Genomic DNA, 18,286 nt, shown 5'->3' with positions numbered 1-18,286 from the left:
TCTACCAATCAGCAGGAGGTGGGTGGGGCCAGATAAGAGAATAAAAGCAGGCTACCCAAGCTAGCAGTGGCAACTCGCTTCGGTTCTTTTCCGCACTGTGGAAGCTTTGTTCTTTCACTCTTTGCAATAAATTTTGCTATTGCTCATTGTTTGGGTCCACATTGCCTTTATGAGCTGTAACACTCACCACAAAGGTCTGCAGCTTCACTCCTGAAGCCAGCGAGACTACGAGCCCACCAGGAGGAACGAACAACTCCAGACGCACCACCTTAAGAGCTGTAACACTCACTGCGAAGGTCTGCAGCTTCACTCCTGAGCCAGCGAGACCATGAACTCACCAGAAGGAAGAAACGCTGAACACATCCGAACATCAGAAGGAACGAACAACTCCAGACGCCCCACCTTAAGAGCTGTAACACTCACCGCGAGGGTCGGCGGCTTCATTCTTGAAGTCAGTGAGACCAAGAACCCACCAATTCCGGATACACAAAGTGCTGGGATTACAGGCATGAGCCACACCACGCCCAGCCGCAGCTACTCTTTTACTGGACTCACCAGGCTCATGGTTTTGTGTTTTTGGGTTTTGGGTTTTTTTTTTTTTTTTTTGAGACAAGGTGTCACTCTCACCTAGACTGGAGTGCAGTGGCATGATCATGGCTCACTGCAGCCTCGACCTCCTGGGCTCAAGTGACCCTCCCACCTCAGCCTCCTGAGTAGCTAGAACTAAAGGTGTGCACCACCATGCCCCGCTAATTTTTTTTGTATTTTTTGTAGAGACGACGTTTAGCCATGTTGCACAGGCTGGTCTCGAACCCCTGGGCTCAAGAAATCTTCCTGCTTCAGACTCCCAAAGTGCTGGGATTATAGGTATGACAGGCTTATTAGCCTATCAGCCAATGAGCCCCAATTTTATCTGTAGTCCAGACATCTCCCTCAAGCTTAGAAGGGGAGTCCTGCCTCCCAAACTCGAATGACCCAGTCCACTGCTCCACCTAGGTGTCTAACGGGCATCTCACATTTAACAAATCTGAAACTGACTCCTTGACCCTCCCCACAGCACTCTCCATCTTGGCCTAGTGACTGTGCTATCCTTTCAGTTTCTCGAGCCAAAAACCTAGGCTTTTCTCTCTCTGAAATGCTATGTCCTATCCAACAGTTGTTCCTGATTTCAAAGTACATTCAGAACCTGAACGGTTACCACCAGCCATTTGGAGCATTCCCAATATCAGTCGTCTCCTATATAGACTTTCTGCTTCTTCATGGTCAATTCCCAACCTAGCAGCCTGGGCCATTTTTTAAAGACTTATGCTTAAAACCTGCAATGGGAGCCTGGAGTAGTGGCTCATGCCTGTAATCCCAGCACTTTGAGAGTCTGAGGCAGGAGGATGGCTTGAGCACAGGAGTTTGAGACCAGCCTAAGCAACATGGATAAACATGGATAAACCCTGTCTCTACTTAAAATACAAAAAATTAGCCAGGCATGGAGGTGCATGACTGTAGTCCCAGCTACTCGGGAGGCTGAGATGGGAGAATTGCTTGAACCCAAGAGGTGGAGGCTGCAGTGAGCCGAGATCACACCACTGCACTCCAGCCTGGGCAACAGAATGAGACTGTCTCAAAAAAATAAAATAAAACAAAATAATAAATATATATACAGATAGAAAACATATCTTTATTGGTTCTTCAGATAATAGAAGTAATATATGCACACTGTCAAAAATTTAAATATGACCAGGTGCAGTGGCTCACACCTGTAATCCCAGCACTTTGGGAGGCTGAGGCGGGTGGATCACCTGAGGTCAAGAGTTCGAGACCAGCCTGGTCAACATGATGAAACCCCGTCTCAACTAAAAATACAAAAAAATTACCAGGGCGTGGTGGCGGGAGCCTGTAATCCCAGCTACTTCGGGAGGCTGAGGCAGGAGAATCGCTTGAATCAGGGAGGCGGAAGTTGCAGTGAGCTGAGATCGCACCACTGCACTCCAGCCTGGGCAACAAGAGCAAAACTCTGTCTAAAAAAAAAATTAAATCTGTGCAGTAGAACTGGCTGTTAACTATTGGGTGTGTATTTGGCCCGTGTTTTTCCCCTGTGAGCACAAACAAATGTGGAACTGACACCCCGAGCAACGGGGGGTGCAGTATTCGGACAGAGACCACTGCATCCTTTTCCACCCACCCACTCCCACTTGGGCCAAGACATTCCCAGGCCTGGATAAAACGTGAGCAGGCACTATGACTTCTCAAGTCACCTCGGGTAGTGAAAAGTCCTCTGATCACTAAGAACAGCCTCAGAAATTGAAATGTCTAGTCTGGGCCGGGCGCGGTGGCTCACGCCTGTAATCCCAGCACTTTGGGAGGCTGAGGTGGGTGGATCACTTGAGGTCATGAGTGTCCTGTCCTCCCTGCAAGGGGTCCTGGCACCTGATTAGCAACGCAGAGCTCTGGGGCTATTGCTTTGTCCTTGGCCTCCGATGCAAAACCAAGACCGGAGCCAGTGTACCATTTGAATATCTTGTGATTTTAGAGATAGACGTGTGTGTGTGTGTGTGTGTGTGTGTATACAAACCTACATATATATATTTTTCAACAAAAATGAGATCATCTTGGTTTTGCATACTATAGTGTTATGTTCTTTCCATGTCAGGACATACAGAGCCACCCAGTCTTTACCATCATCACTGTTTGGCTGTCTGACCCACCGAATGTACATCACCTGTGTCCTTTTGTCAAACACGGGGACTGCTTCCACTTGCCTCCTTACTCCAGACATTGCAGCTGCGGACATCCCTGGAAATGTGTCTTGAGATTTCTGCAAGATAATGTTTTATAAGCAAACTAGCTAGCCCTGAGCCATTTAGATTTTGGTAGTGCCTAATTATTCCTCCTAAATGCTCAATCAATATGGATTTCCATCAACAGTATTTATACCCTCACCAGCAATTATACTTTTCACTTTGCTAATCTGATAGATGAAAAGCTATTACTGCATTGTTTTTTTTGTTTGTTTGTTTGTTTTTTGTTTTGTTTTTTTTTTTTTTTGAGAGGGAGTGTCGCTCTGTCGCCCAGGCTGGAGTGCAGTGGCGCAATCTCGGCTCACTGCAAGCTCTGCCTCCCGGGTTCACGCCATTCTCCTGCCTCAGCCTCTCCGAGTAGCTGGGACTACAGGCGCCCGCCACCATGCCCGGCTAATTTTTTTTTTTGTATTTTTAGTAGAGACAGGGTTTCACCGTGGTCTCGATCTCCTGACCTCGTGATCCGCCCGCCTCGGCCTCCCAAAGTGCTGGGATTACAAGCGTGAGCCACCGTGCCCGGCCTTATTGCATTGTTGCAATAACTTGCATTCTCTTCTCTTTCATGAAAGGGCCAGATATGCAAGGCAGCTCCCGAATGCTGAAGGAGCCGAGAAACCGAAGAACAAGGCAGACAAATCCAGTTTGCTGGTACAGGGTGATTTATTTGGGGGACTTTACAGACAAGCTTGGTCTTGGGCGGCCACAAGACAAACAGATCTCCATGCCTGTCACCCCAGACCCAAGGCTTATGTACCATGGGAAAGGGTATGAGTGTTCTGTGCAAGACAATTAAAGGCAGCCCTCCAGAACAGGCAAGAATCTGCATACACCATAGCCTATAATTGGTGTGATAACATCAAGGTGGACACAGTCTTACGCTAAGGGCAGTAAATAGAGTAGGAATCAGGAGGTATTCACAGGACTGCAGCTATTCAGAAGTCAGCATGGCGGATTCGCGTCTAAGATGGGGTCACTTTTGTCTCCACACCTTCATTATTTGTGAGGTTCAAGTATTTTCCTATCTCCATAGACCATTTGTGCTTCCTCTGTGAATTCCTGTCCATGTCGTTTGCACATTTCTCTTCTTCATTTAGTCCTGGGGAGCAGAGAGCTGAGTTTATTGTATTCCTTGTTTCACAGCATACAGGAAGCATCAATGGGTGCAAGGCCACTCTTGTTTTGCCTTTGTATTTTCTTCTTCATCTTTGATCCCCACTCCATCCTATTTAAATGTGAATGGGCTGGGCGTGGTGACTCATGCCTGTAATCCCAGCACTTTGGGTGGCCGAGGCAGGTGGATCACCTGAGGTCAGGAGTTTGAAACCAGCCTGGCAAACATGGTGAAACCCCATGTCTACTAAAAATACAAAAATTAGCCAGGCGTGGTGGCGCATGCCTGTAATCCCAGCTACTCAGGAGGCTGAGGCAGGAGAATTGCTTGAACCTGGGAGGCAGAGGTTGCAGTCAGCTGAGAACGTGCCACGGCATTCCAGCCTGGGCAACAGAGCAAGACTCCAAAAAAAAAAAAAGAGAGAGACAGAAAGAAAGAAGAGAAAGAAAGACGGACAGGAAGGAAGGAAGAAAGATGTTAATGCATCATTGTAAAGCTTTTATCATTTTTGTGTGTATGTATTTTTTGTTTATGTAAGTGGTATTGTGGTCCGGGTGCAGTGGCTCACGCCTGTAATCCCAGAACTTTGGGAGGCCAAGGCAGGTGTATCGCTGGAGTTCAGGAGTTGGAGACCAGCCTGAGAAACATGGTGAAACCCAAGCTCCACAAAAAAATACAAAGAAATTAGCTGGGCATGGTGATGTGTCCCTGTAGTCCCAGCTACTCGGGAGGCTGAGGCGGGAGGATCACCTGCCCCCAGGAGGTTGAGGCTGCAATGAACTATGATCACACCACTGTACTCCAGCCTGGGTGCCAGAGTGAAACCCTGTCTCAAGAAAAACATAAAATATAAAACTAAGTACAAAAATAAATAAATGGTATTGTAGGTATTTAATTTGCATAAACAGTATTGATCTCACTTTTGTTCCTTACCTGTTTCTTTCAAAACTGTGTTTTAGGGTTTTTAAAATTTATTTTATTTTCTAGAGATAGGGCCTCACTCTGTCGCCCAGGCTGGGGTGCAGTGGTGTGATTATAGCTCACTGCAGCCTCGAACTCCTGGGCTCAGGTGATCCTCCTACCACAACCACAACGTCCTGAGTAGCTTGGACTACAGGCATGTGCCACTATGCCTAGCTACTTTAAAAAAAATTATTTTTGGAGAGACGGAGGTCTCACTATGCTGCCTAGGCTAATCTTGAACTCCTGGCCTCAAGGTCTCCTCCCGCTTAAGCCTACTCAAAATGCTGGAATTAGGCTGGGCAAGGTGGCTCATGCATGTAATCCCAGCACTTTGGGAGGCCGAGGCAGGTGGATTACTTGAGGTCAGGAGTTCAAGACAAGCCTGGCCATTACGGTGAAATCCCGTCTCTACTAAAAATACAAAAATTAGTCGGGCGTGGTGGCACACACCTGTAGTCCCAGCTAGTCAGGAGGCTGAGGCAGGAGAATCGCTTGAACCCAGGCAGAGGTTGCAGCAAGCTGAGATCACACTACTGCACTCCAGCCTGGGTGACAGAACAAGACTCCATCTCAAAAATAAATAAATAAATAAAAGCTGGAATTAGGCTGGGTGCGGTGGCTCATGCCTGTAATCCCAGCACCTTGGGAGGCCGAAGCGGGAGGATCATGAGGTCAGGAGATTGAGACCATCTTGGCTAACACGGTGAAACCCCATCTCTACTAAAAATACAAAAAGTTAGCCGGGCATGGTGGCGGGTGCCTGTAGTCCCAGCTATTCGGGAGGCTGAGGCAGGAGAATGGCGTGAACCCAGGAGGTGGAGCTTGCAGTGAGCCGAGATCACGCCACTGCACTTCAGCCTGGGCGACAGAGTGAGACTCCGTCTTAAAAAAAGAAAAGGTGGAATTATAGGCATGAATCACCATGCCCCATCTGTTTTGTTTTTAGAGACAAGGTCTCATATTGCCCAGGCCGGCCTCAAACTCCTGGAGTCAAGAGATCCTCCCGCCTCAGCGTCCCGAGTATCTGGGATTATGGGCACATGCCACCCTCCCCTGCTAACACTGTGGTTTTTGTATTTGTTTTTTGTTTTTTGATTTTTATTTTGAGACAGAGTCTCGCTCTGTTGCCCAGGCTGGAGTGCAGTGGTGCAATCTTGGCTCGCTGCAACCTCCACCTCCCGGGCTCGAGCAATTCTCCTGCCTCAGCCTCCCAAGTAGCTGGGATTACAGGCTTGCGTCACCACACCCAGCTAATTTTTTTTTTTTTTTTTAGTAGAGACCAGGTTTCACCATGTTGGCCAGGCTGGTCTTGAACTGCTGACCTCAGGTGATCTGCCCGTCTCGGCCTCCCAAAGTGCTGGGATTACAGGCGTGAGCCACTGTGCCTGGCCCGCACTGTGTTTTAAAAGCCTTATAGATCCTGACTGTTGCATAGTGTTCTGTAGTTTCACTTTGTACGCTTTACTTAATTTATCCTTCTGACAATGGATGCCAAACTGGCTCCCAAGTCCTGTTCTCACAAAGAACACCCTGGTCAACACCCCTGCGCACACCTCTTTGTACACCTGCATGAGAATCTCTCTGGCCTACTTATCCAAGACTGAGAGTGTAAGGTCTTGGCATAAACACACACCTAATTTCAGATTGCTTGAGAGAAGGGCTGTGTCTGTTTATGTGCCTACAGAGGACCAAGGATTTCTGTCTGCCCACATTCTCACCAAACGTTGACATTATTCACCTTATGAATTTTGACTAACCCCGTGGTTATAAAATGAGGTCTGGTAATTTTTTTTTTTCAAGACGGATTCTCGCTCTGTCACCCAGACTGGAGTGCAGTGGTGCGATCTCGGCTCACTGCAACCTCCGCCTCCCAGGTTCAAAACAGTTATTCTGCCTCAGCCTCCCGAGTAGCTGGGATTACAGGTATGTGCCACCACGACTGGCTAATTTTTGTAGAGACGGGGTTTCACCATGTTGGCCAGGCTGGCCTCAAACTCCTGACCTCAAGTGATTTACCCACCTCGGCCTCCCAAAGTGCTGGGATTACAGATGTGAGCCACCTTGCCTGGCCAGAAATCCTTAATTTTTTTTAAGGCTGGTAAAAATTTTGATGGAGTTAGACTCATAAATGTTTTTGAATAGATATTTTGGGAGTCTTAAGAAGTCCTTTTCCTATCCCTAGGTGGGGTATTTTCCTGTATTCTATTCTATTAGTTTACGCTTAACATCTGCATCCATAATGAAATGCTCTGTGTACAGACTTTTCTGATACTGTCCTTATCTGGCTTGTGGGGGGTCATACAAGAAATTGGGTGGCCTTCTCTCTTTCTGTCTTCTGTAACAACTGGTATGAGATAAGGACCATCTGTTTCTTCAAAGGCTGGTAGAACTGCTCTATAAAAACATTCCTGTTGGGTTCTTTCACACTGGAGTCTTAGATTACAAGTTTCTTTTTCTTTTAGTTTTTTTTTTTTTTTTTTTTTTGAGATGGAGTCTTGCTCTGTCGCCCAAGCTGGAGTGCAGTAGTGTGATCTCAGCTCACTGCAACCTCCACCTCCCGGGTTCAAGTGATTCTCGTGCCTCAGCCTCCCAAGTAGCTGGGATTACAGGTATGTGCCACCAAATCCGGGTAATTTTTGTATTTTTAGTAGAGATGGAGTTTCACCATGTTGGTTAGGCTGGTCTCGAGCTCCCAACCTCAGGTGATCTGCCTGCCTTAGCCTCCCAAAGTACTGAGATTATAGGCGTGAGCCACTGTGCCCAGCCTATTGTAGTGTTGTTGTGTTTTTTTTTTTTCCCAAGAGACAGGGTCTCGCTATGTTTCCCAGGCTGATTTTATATTCCTCGCCTCAAATGATCCTTCTGCCTTAGCCTCCCAAAGTGCTGAGGTTAAGACGGGCGCAGTGGCTCACACCTGTAATCCCAGCACTTTGGAAGGCTGAGCCAGGCAGATCACCTGAGGTCAGGAGTTCGAGACCGGCCTGGCCAACATGGTGAAACTCCATCTTTACTAAAAATACAAAAAAATTAGCTGGGCATAGTGGCTGGTGCCTTTAATCCCAGCTACTCAGAAGGCTGAGGCAGGAGAATCGCTTGAAAATGGGAGGCCGAGGTTGCAGTGAGCCGAGATTGCACCACCACACTCCAGCCTGGGCAACAAGGGTGAGACTCCGTCTCAAAAACAAAACACAACAAAGTGCTGAGGTTACAGCATGAACTACTCAATTTTCTTTCCTGGTTATGGGTCTACTGAAGTTTTGATATTTTTGTGCCAATTTTGACATTTCACATTCTCCCAGAAAGGTATTTACTTTGCTTAAGTTTCTATATTTACCAACATACAATTATTTGTAATGTTTTTTTGGTATTTTGATATTTTATGTTATTTGGAAATGGGGTTTTGCTATGTTGCTCAGACTGGACTCAAATTCCTGGACTAGAACGATCCTATTGAGTAGCTGGGACTACAGGTGTGAGCCACTGTGCCCAGGTTGGTATTTTGATATTTTAAACCTCCATGGGGGGCTGGGCACGGTGGCTCACACCTGTAATCCTAGCACTTTGGGAAGCCGAGTTGGGCAGATCGCTTGAGGTCAGGAATTTGAGATCAGCCTGGCCAACATGGCCATCTCTACTAAAAAAATACAAAAAAATTAGCCGAGTATGGTGGCACACACCTGTAGTCCCAGCTATTCGGAAGGCTGAGGCTCAAGAATCACTTGAACCTGGAAGGCGGAGGTTGCAGCAAGCCGAGATCGCGTCATTGTACAGCAGCCTGGGCGACAGAGTGAGACTCCACCTCAAAAAAATGAATAAATAAACCTCTATGGGGGGGCTCAAGAGTCAGATCACGTGGGGCCTGGGAGCCAGGGAAAGGATTCTGGGTTTGTCCTAAGGTTGAACAGCATGGAAGAATATTTGACTGAGGCTCCAGAATGGAATAGATATGAAATGCCAAAGTGAAGTGCTTGCTCCTGGCCAAATTGCAAAATTTGAAAGAAAGCAGAAACCCATGTTGCCACTCTCGAAGCCCCACATCCACCGCAAGAGTATAAAGGGATCGAGGGTGGATTTGAAAGGGGCAGTTTGCAGTGATTTGATTTGCAAAGAGCTGCTATGGCAGTGAGTCTGCAGAGGGTGGAGCTGGGGAGCTGCCTTCTAACCCCAAATCTGGTGAGAAGTGCTTCAAGGAAGCCCCTGAGAGAGCTCTAGGTGGGCTCCCTGTACTCATGGCACCCCCGTGGGTCATTGGTAGGAAAGACCTCCAGACAGGAGGTGAACTGCAGTGGGCACTGGACAGCAGGAATGGAAAAAGGGGTCTGGCCGCACGGGCTTGTTTTCTCTGGCACAGGGTATGCAACAGAGTGGGGTAGTGCATGCCACTTGAAAGAAAACCAGAGCCAGTCAACAGAGAGGGGCTGCCCCTTTCCCAGGAGTTTCAGTCAAGGGGGTAGTACATAAGGGAGCACATAAAACCCCTCAGAGGGCAGGAGCCAGCTTTAGACAGCTGCCACCCAAGGAGTGAGATGCCATCTTACACCAGTGTCAATCCAGGGTGCACTCTCTGCACCCGCTGCCCTCCCTCCCTGTTCTCCAAAGGCAGTGTCTTCTCAAGCCTGGGAGTGGGGCCAGGGACAGGCGCAGACCCGACTTCCCCCACTCCTTATCAGTGGGGGCTGCAATGGCCAGAAGTGGAAAACGCTTTGTTGTTGTTGTTGTTTTTGAGACAAGCTCTCGCTCTATTGCCCAGGTTTGAGTGCAGTGATGCCATCTTGGGTCCCTGCAGCCTCAAACTCAAGCGATCCCTGCAGCCTTAGCCTCACAAGCAGCTGGGACTACAGGTGCGTACCACCAGGCCCAGCCCAAGAATACTTCATTCTAAATCAAGTTCTGAGATTTGGCTACTACACAAAACTGGGCACTTTAATAGAGACTTGTTTAGTAACTTTAGGTGATCACAGGACGATGAGGAAATGGCATAAAATATAATGGCTGCACTCCCTCTGGCTGTGAGTAGAAATTAGACTGGAGGGCTTGGGGTGGAAACAGTGGCCTGTCATCCAGGAAGAGGGAGGGGAGGGGAAGGGAGGGCAGGGGAGGGGAGGGCAGGGGAGAGGTCTGAGTCTGGGCCCGCCACCATTCAGAGGTCAAGAGAGGTCAGGGAGATGTGGCCATGGGGACAAGACCAGAGCCCACGGTGGGGAAGAAGATTGCCAAGAGAGTGAGGGCCCCCATCCAAGTGAAGAACGTGTTTCAAAGAGGAGGAAAGCGACCAACTATGACAAGAGCCACTGAGAGGTCAAGGTGAGCCCAAGTGAGAACAACTGAATCGCCTGGACCCATTCTCCAAGGACTCATTGTGGGAGGCTCATTACAGGCTTTGGCTGTGCGAATGTGGCTGAGATTGGCCCTCACCACATCACACTGTGGGCCCCATCTGAAACTGTTCTTTTGCAGCTAAAGTCTAGGAAAAAATTTCTTTCCACTGAAGAAGTTTTCTCTGGAAAAAAAAAAAAGCTTTTTGCTTTGGCTGCCAGAAAGCTCAGAACTAAATTTGATATTGAATTAATAAAGCACTTTTACAGGCCTTTATGGGTTGCATATTTATATATTTATGGTATTGTTTCTGATCTTTATTTTTTCTTTTAATTATATTTTATTATTTTATTTAATTTTTTTTTTTTTTTTTTTTTTTTTTTGAGATGGAGTCTCGCTCTGTCACCCAGGCTGGAGTGCAGTGGCGCGACCTCGGCTCACTGCAAGCTCCGCCTCCCGGGTTCACGCCATTCTCCTGCCTCAGCCTCTCCGAGTAGCTGGGACTACAGGTGCCCGCCACCACGCCCGGCTAATTTTTTGTGTTTTTAGTAGAGACGGGGTCTCACCGTGGTCTCGATCTCCTGACCCCGTGATCCACCCGCCTCGGCCTCCCAAAGTGCTGGGATTACAAGCGTGAGCCACCGCGCCCGGCCTATTTTAAAAATTTTTTAATAATTTTTTTTAGATACAGGGTCTCACTATGTTGCCTAGGCTGGTATCAAACTCTTGGCCTCAAGTGATCCTCCTGCCTTGGCCTCCCAAAGTGCTGGGTGCTGGGATTACAGTGTGAGCCATTCCAAGTGGCCTAAATTTTTTTGTTTGTTTGTTTTGTTTTGTTTTGTTTTTTAGACGGAGTCTCACTCTGTCACCAGGCTGGAGTGCAGTGGCGCAATCTTGACTCACTGCAACCTCCATCTCCCGAGTTCAAGAGATTCTCCTGCCTCAGTCTCCCGAGTACCTGGGACTACAGGCGTGCACCACCACACCCAGCTAATTTTTGTATTTTTAGTAGAGACAGGGTTTCACCATGTTGGTCAGGATGGTCTTGATCTCTTGACCTCATGATCCGCCCGCCTCAGCCTCCCAAAATGCTGGGATTACAGGCATGAGCCACCACACCCGGCCTAAATTTTTTTGTTTTTAGAGATAAGATCTTGCTATATTGCCCAGTCCGGACTCACCTTCCTGGGCTCAAGTGATTCTCCCTCCTCGGGCCTCCAGAGTAGCTGGGAGTGCACCACTGGTAGCTGGGGTGTATACCACTGCACCCATCCACATTCTTGAATCTCCATTTCTGTTTTTTAAATTTTACCTTCCTCGTTCTTGTTGGAAGCCACCTCAGGTGCACTGGGAATGTGGTTTGCAAATTAATCAATGGTATTTCATTTATTCAGCAAGTATACAATGATGTCTTGTAGTAGTCAGGTCTCTCTGGCATACAATTGGCCTAAATACATTAATAAAGATAAAAAGAAAAGTCTTCACCCATTCTCTGTTGCTTATAACGGAACACCTGGAACTAGGTAATTTATTTAAAAAATGGAGTCTTACTCTATCGCCCAGGCTGGAGTGCAGTGGTGCGATCTCGGCTCACTGCAACCTCCACTGCCCAGGTTCTAGCAATTCTGCTGCCTCAGCCTCCTGAGTAGCTGGGATTACAGGCACCCACCACCACATGCAGCTAATTTTTGTATTTTTTGTAGAGACGGGATTTTGCCATGTTGGCCAGGCTGGTCTTGAACTCCTGACCCCAGGTGATCTGCCTGCTTCAGCATTCCAAAGTGCTGGGATTACAGGCGTGAGTCATTGCGCCTGGCCACACGTGCTGTCTTGAGTCTCACGGCCACCCCTGACCAATGGCCGTGGGGGAGGGTATCTTGACCAGCGGTCCTGGAGGTGCCACCTGGTTGGAGTGGGGTGGGCGTCAGTTCTCTAGGGATATGGATATGATTTGCGGTGGCCTGAAGGAAGAAGGGCAGGGCAGACCCATGCACAAAAACATGCCCACCATGTACCTACCACGTGCCAGGCCCTGTGAGACATCCTGGAGACACAGACGTGAATCCAACAGGCCCTGTGCCCCCAAGAGGGGCACTTTCCAGAAGTGGAGGCGAAACCTGCACACACAGTTACGATCCCAGCCAGAGCACGGGAAGAAACTTGGAGAGGGGACAGGTGAAGGACTTGGCGAGGTCAAAGAATGAGGAGGGACTCTGGGTTCTGGCCTTGAGGAAGTAAGGTGAACTGAAATTGCCCTTTTTCTACAAACAGCTAAGAAACTGGACAAAGCACAGGAAACAAGTGTTTTCAGGTATTAGACAAAGGGCAGCTCAGGGCTGTGATCCCTGAGAAATGGAAGATAAAAGGGAGGGGCCCTGACATTGCATAGGTGATTTTCCTACCGCTGCACTGGGAGGGCAACCATTGTTCTCACCCAGTTAAGAAGATGAGACCAGAGTTTGGGAAGGCTCATCTTCAGGGCTTCTGATCTAACTGAAGACAGGCCCAGATATGGGTATTTTAAAGCTCCCCAGGGTCGGCCGGGCATGGTGGCTCAGGCTTGTAATCCCAGCACTTTGGGAGGCCAAGGCGGGTGGATCACTTAAGGTCAGGAGGAGTTTGAGACCAGCCTGGTCAACATGGTGAAACCTTGCCTCTACTAAAAATACAAAAAAAAAAAAAAAAAAGCTGGGCGTGGTGGCGAGTGCCTGTAATTCCAGCTACTGGGGAGACTGAGGCAGAAAGAAGAATCACTTGAACCCGGGAGGCAGAGGTTTCAGTGAGCCGAGATCGTGCCACTTCACTCCAGTCTGGGAGACAGAATGAGACCCTGTCTCAAAAAGAAAAAGAAAAAAAGAAAAAAAGCTCCCCAGGGTTCTAAGATGTAGCCAGGGTTGAGAACCACTAGGCTAATCTGCAACTCCAGACAAAGGCGGAAGGGGGGCAGGGAACCCACAAAACAGAAACGAAACTCTAAGAAAACGGGTAAGGGGAAAGTGAAACCGACCCTGGGCACCAGGCTGGAATGGAAGAGCATCTGTGGCTAAAAACAGGGCAGCCGCCCTCCGCCTCCAGAGGAACCAGGGCCCTGCCCACCCACTTGCTTGCTGCTGCTTCAACACCCTGGCCTCCTCGGGGTCCCCTCTCCCCACTACCCCTGGAGAGGCGTGTATGTACCTATTTGTTTACCATCAGTCTGCTGCCCCTTCCCCCAACTGGACTGAGCTCAGGAGCAGAGGCTCTGTGTGTTTTCTCTGAGTTCACCGTCCCCAAGCCCAGTGCAGGGCCCAGCACAGAGTAGGTGCTCAGCAAATGTTTATTGAGTGACTGAATGAAGACAATGTATGATCCCATGAATCCTGCAGGGTACCCTGCCCTGTGTGATGCTGTCCTCTGAGGTTGGGCCCATTCTGACAATATCTTTTCTGTTTTTGGAACACAGGGTGCATAGAATCAAGCAGACATGCGCCTTAGTTTGGGGAACTCCATGCAGCCATACGGCCCTGAAAAGCTTCCCTTTTCTTTTCTTTTTTTTTTTTTTGTTTGCTTGAGATGGAGTTTCGTTCCTGTTGCCCAGGTTGGAGTCCAATGGCACGATCTTGGCTCACCGCAACCTCTGCCTCCCAGGTTCAAGCAATTCTGCCTCAGCCTCCCGAGTAGCTGGGATTACAGGCATGTGCCACCATGTCCGGCTAATTTTGTATTTTTAGTAGAGACGGGGTGTCTCCATGATGGTCAGGCTGGTCTGGAACTCCTGACCTCAGGTGATCTGCCCACCTCGGCTGCCCAAAGTGCTGGGATTACAGGCGTGAGCCACCACGCCCAGCCTAAAGCTTCCCTTTTCAATGGACTCTCCCCTTCCCTGCATCCCAGTCCTACTCCTGCTGCCCTGAGCCACGACGCCCCCTTGTCTGTTTAGTACATGCCCTTCCAATCTGCTTTCCAGGATCTTATTTCCATAAATGTCCGTAACAGCAGGCACCATTTATTGGGTGCTTACTGTATGCCAGGCACTGTGCTGAGCAACTTACGTATCATATCTCATGAAACCATCACATGTCCCTGAAGGAGGTGCTATTATGATCCCCATTTTACAGATTAGAAAACAGAGATAGGCTGGGCGAGGTGGCTCACGCCTGTAATCCCAGCACTTTGGGAGGCCGAGGCGGGAGGATCACCTGAAGTTGGGAGTTTGAAACCAGCCTGACCAACATGAAGAAACCCTGTCTCTACTAAAAACAATACAAAATTAGCCGGATGTGGTGGCGCATGCCTGTAATCCCAGCTACTCGGGAGGCTGAAGCAGGAGAACTGCTTGAACCCGAGAGGCGGAGGTTGTGGTGAGCCGAGATAGCACCACTGCACTCCAGCCTGGGTGACAAGAGAGAAACTCCGTCTCAAAAAAAGAAAAGAAAACAGAGGTAGAGGCCAGGTGGGGTGGCTCATGCCTGTAATCCCAGCACTTTAGGAAGCTGAGGAGGGTGGATCACTTGAGGTCAGGAGTTTGAGACCAGCCTGGGCAACAAAGTGAGATCCCATCTCTCAAAATATATATATATATATATATATATATATATATATATATACACACACACATATACACACACACACATATAGGCACACACATATACATATAAATATATATATATTTGTGTATATAGAGACATATACATATATATTTGTATCTATACGGTCTCATCCATGTCCTGGAGCCGAGCATCCCTGCAACCTGGAAGGAATGGCCTCAGGTGTGGCGGGATAGGTTGTTAACTTCACCTCTCCATACCCTGTTCCACGCACACGCCTGTGTATAAGTCCAGACCCACTCTCATCAAAGGCCCTGTACCAAAAAGGGGAGGGACCAGACCCCTGGTGGAGGGGTGCCATTCCCTTGCCTTTCTTTTATTTATTTATTAAAGAAAACAGGCCAGGTGCGGTGGCTCACGCCTATAATCCCAGCACTTTGGGAGGCCGAGGCTGGCGGATCACTTGAGGTCAGGAATTTGAGACCAGTCTGGCCAACATGGCTAAACCCTGTCTCTACTAAAACCACAAAAATTAGCCGGGCATGGCGGCATGCACCTGTAGTCCCAGCTACTCAGGAGGTTGAGGCAGGAGAATCGCTTGAACCTGGGAGGTGGAGGTTGCAGTGAGCCAAGACTGCTCCACTGCACTCCAGCCTGGGCAACAGAGAGAGAGAGAGAGAGAGAGAGAGAGAGAGAGAGAGAGACTGTCTCAAAAAAAAAAAAAAAAAAAACAGAGGTAGAGACAGCTTAAAGTCACTTGTCCAAGGTAACAGAGTAAGTGTCAGAAATGCTGTATAAAGGATTCTCGTGTATGTCGGTGTTTTTTGTTTCTTGTTCTCTATTTGACTATTTTTCACTCAGCACTCTGCATTTAAGCTCTATCCCTGTTGCTTTCTGCCCAGGCAGTTCCCCATTGATGGACACTGATTTTTCTGCCACTTCAAACCATGCCTAGGACCTATCTCTCTGCTTGTGAGAGGTTTAACCCAGGAGTGGACCTGCGAGGGGACACACAACTGCCAAAATGCCCTTTCAAACATCCCCACTTACACACCTACCAAATGCCAGAATTCCATTCACTGACATCCTCACTAGCAACAGGTTTTATCTGGTTTTCAGTTTTATCTGATGGGCATCATGTGGGATCCTGTTTTTCTTTGCAGCTCTCTGATTACTGGCAAAAATCTTAGTCCTTATTCCACTTTTTAAAACGACATTTGAACACACAATAGGAAAAATGGGATTTCAGAATAGAAATAGTTCACTCTGATGATGGGAGGTGGCAGTCACACAGCCCTGTCACTCTCCGGCTACAAGAAGCCCCCCGAGAAAGTCCAGACCCACTCTCATCAAAGGCCCTGCACCAAAGAGGGGAGGGACCAGGCCCCTGGTAGGTTGTCCAGATCATGGGTGCCAGTCCCCTGCCTCAGGACCCATAGCCTAGCTGAGTGGGAATTTGGTCGTGTCTATGTCCTGGAGCCAAGTGTCCCTGCGCCAGAGAAAGGGATGGCCCTCGGGTGTGTATTGGGGGTTAAGCTATTAACTCCACCTCTCCACATCCTGGACGACACACACGCCTAGACCAAACCCCTGCCTACCTCTGGGCCACTACGTCACTTCTAGAGCCTCAGTCTCCTCATCCATAAGGTGAGGGTATAAGGACATCTCTCCTAGAGGAGGGCTCAGGGTGCAGGGAAACTGACAGTGGCCTCAGACCTGACAAGCACAGAGCAACGCACTGCTGCAATGCCTTCTGCCTCCCATCAACCACAGGGGAGGCATCCGCAGACCTATTTCATGGCTGTGGAGGGCAAAGCCCAGAGAGGGAAAGGGGAAATCAACAGATCCCACAGCACGTCAGCTCCCTGACCAGGCCAGGGATGAGGCTGGGAGAGGTCGAGCAGGTTCACTCAGTCATTCAACTCTCCTTCCCCTTCTGCCTCCTTCCCCGGCCTCTGGGGCCCCAGGTCCAGCAGCACCCAGGGCAGGGGTGTGGTAGGTGCCCCATGCTTCTTCCTTCTCCCTTTGCACCAAGCTTCTCAGACCCAAGGGGCTGCCAGTGCCACAAGGACACCTCTCAGCTAAGGCAGGCTGAGTCCAGAGCTGGTGGCTCCTGAGTCAGGCCCTGGGTGGTGGCTGACGCAGTGGGAGCAGAGGAGACCACGGGGAAACTGACAGATTAAATCCAATCCTCCCAGCCTTTGCCCTTGCTGTTCCCTCTGCCTGGAGCCCTCTTCCCACGGAGGGCTGTGAGCCCGCCCACTCCATGCTCACTGTCACCAGAGTCTTCCCCGAACTCAATTAAGAATGCTGGCCCCCCAAAGCCGGGCGTTGTGGCTCACGCCTGTAATTCCAGCACTTTAGGAGGCCGAGGCAGGCAAATCACAAAGTCAGGAGTTTGAGAACAGCCTGGCCAACATGGTGAAACCTTGTCTCTGCTAAAAATACAAAAAATTAGCCAGGCGTGGTGGCGGGCACCTGTAATCCCAGCTACTCTGGAGGCTGAGGCAGGAGAATCGCTTGAACCCAGGAGGCAGAGGTTGCAGTGAGCTGAGATCGTGCCACTGCACTCCAGCCTGGGAGACAGAGCAAGACTACGTCTCTTAAAAAAAAAAAAAAAAAAAAAAAAAAGAATGCAGGCCTCCCTTCTCACCCTGGATTGCCTGTTTTGCTTTATTTATTTTCCCCACAGCATGGATCACCATCTGACATGCGATTCATCTTTTTTTTTTTTTTTTTTTTTGAGACAAAGTTTCGCTTTTGTTGCCCAGGCTGGAGCCCAACGGCACAATCTTGGCTCACTGCAACCTCTGCCTCCCGGGTTCAAGCGATTCTCCTGCCTCAGCCTCCCGTGTAGCTGGGGTTACAGGCGTCTGCCACCACACCTGGCTAATTTTTTGTATTTTTAGTACAGACGAGGTTTCACCATGTTGGCCAGACTGGTCTCAAACTCTTGACTTCAGGTGATCCACCCGCCTCGCCCTCCCAAAGTGCTGGGATTACAGGCGTGAGCCACCATGCCTGGCATGATTCATCTTTATCGTCTGTCTCACTGCTTCAGAAATAAACTCCAAGAACATTTTGTTCACTTAATCGCCACTACCTAGAACAGTGTCTGGCATGCAATAGGGTCTCAATAGATAGATAAAGATTAAGTAAAACTTTTATGAAGATATCAAAGAAGTGCACCAATCTTAAGTGTACGGCTTAATCGTTTTATACGTAACCCAGGTCAAGTTGAAGAACACTTCCAGAAGGCTCCCTGTACCCGACCCCCAGCCAATCCCCACCCCTTATGGATGTACTGACTTCCATCACTGTTGATTAGCTTTTCCTGTTCCTGAGCTTGGCTTAAATGAATTGCATCAGTGTGTACTCTTTTTCATTTTTACTAATTAATTTTTGAGGCAGGGTCTCACTCTGTCGCCCAGGCTGGAGTGCAGTGGAGCAATCTCAGCTCACTGCAGCCTCTACCTCCTGGGTTAAAGCCATCCTCCCACCTCAGCCTCCTAAGTAGCTGGGATTATAGGCGGGCCCCACTATGCCCAGCTAATGTATTTTTCTGTAGAGACAGGGTC

The sequence above is a fragment of the Nomascus leucogenys genome, chromosome 4 (genome assembly GCF_006542625.1).
Source record: "Nomascus leucogenys isolate Asia chromosome 4, Asia_NLE_v1, whole genome shotgun sequence".
NCBI classification, from domain to species: domain Eukaryota; kingdom Metazoa; phylum Chordata; class Mammalia; order Primates; family Hylobatidae; genus Nomascus; species Nomascus leucogenys.
Note: the sequence above shows the minus strand (reverse complement) of the source record.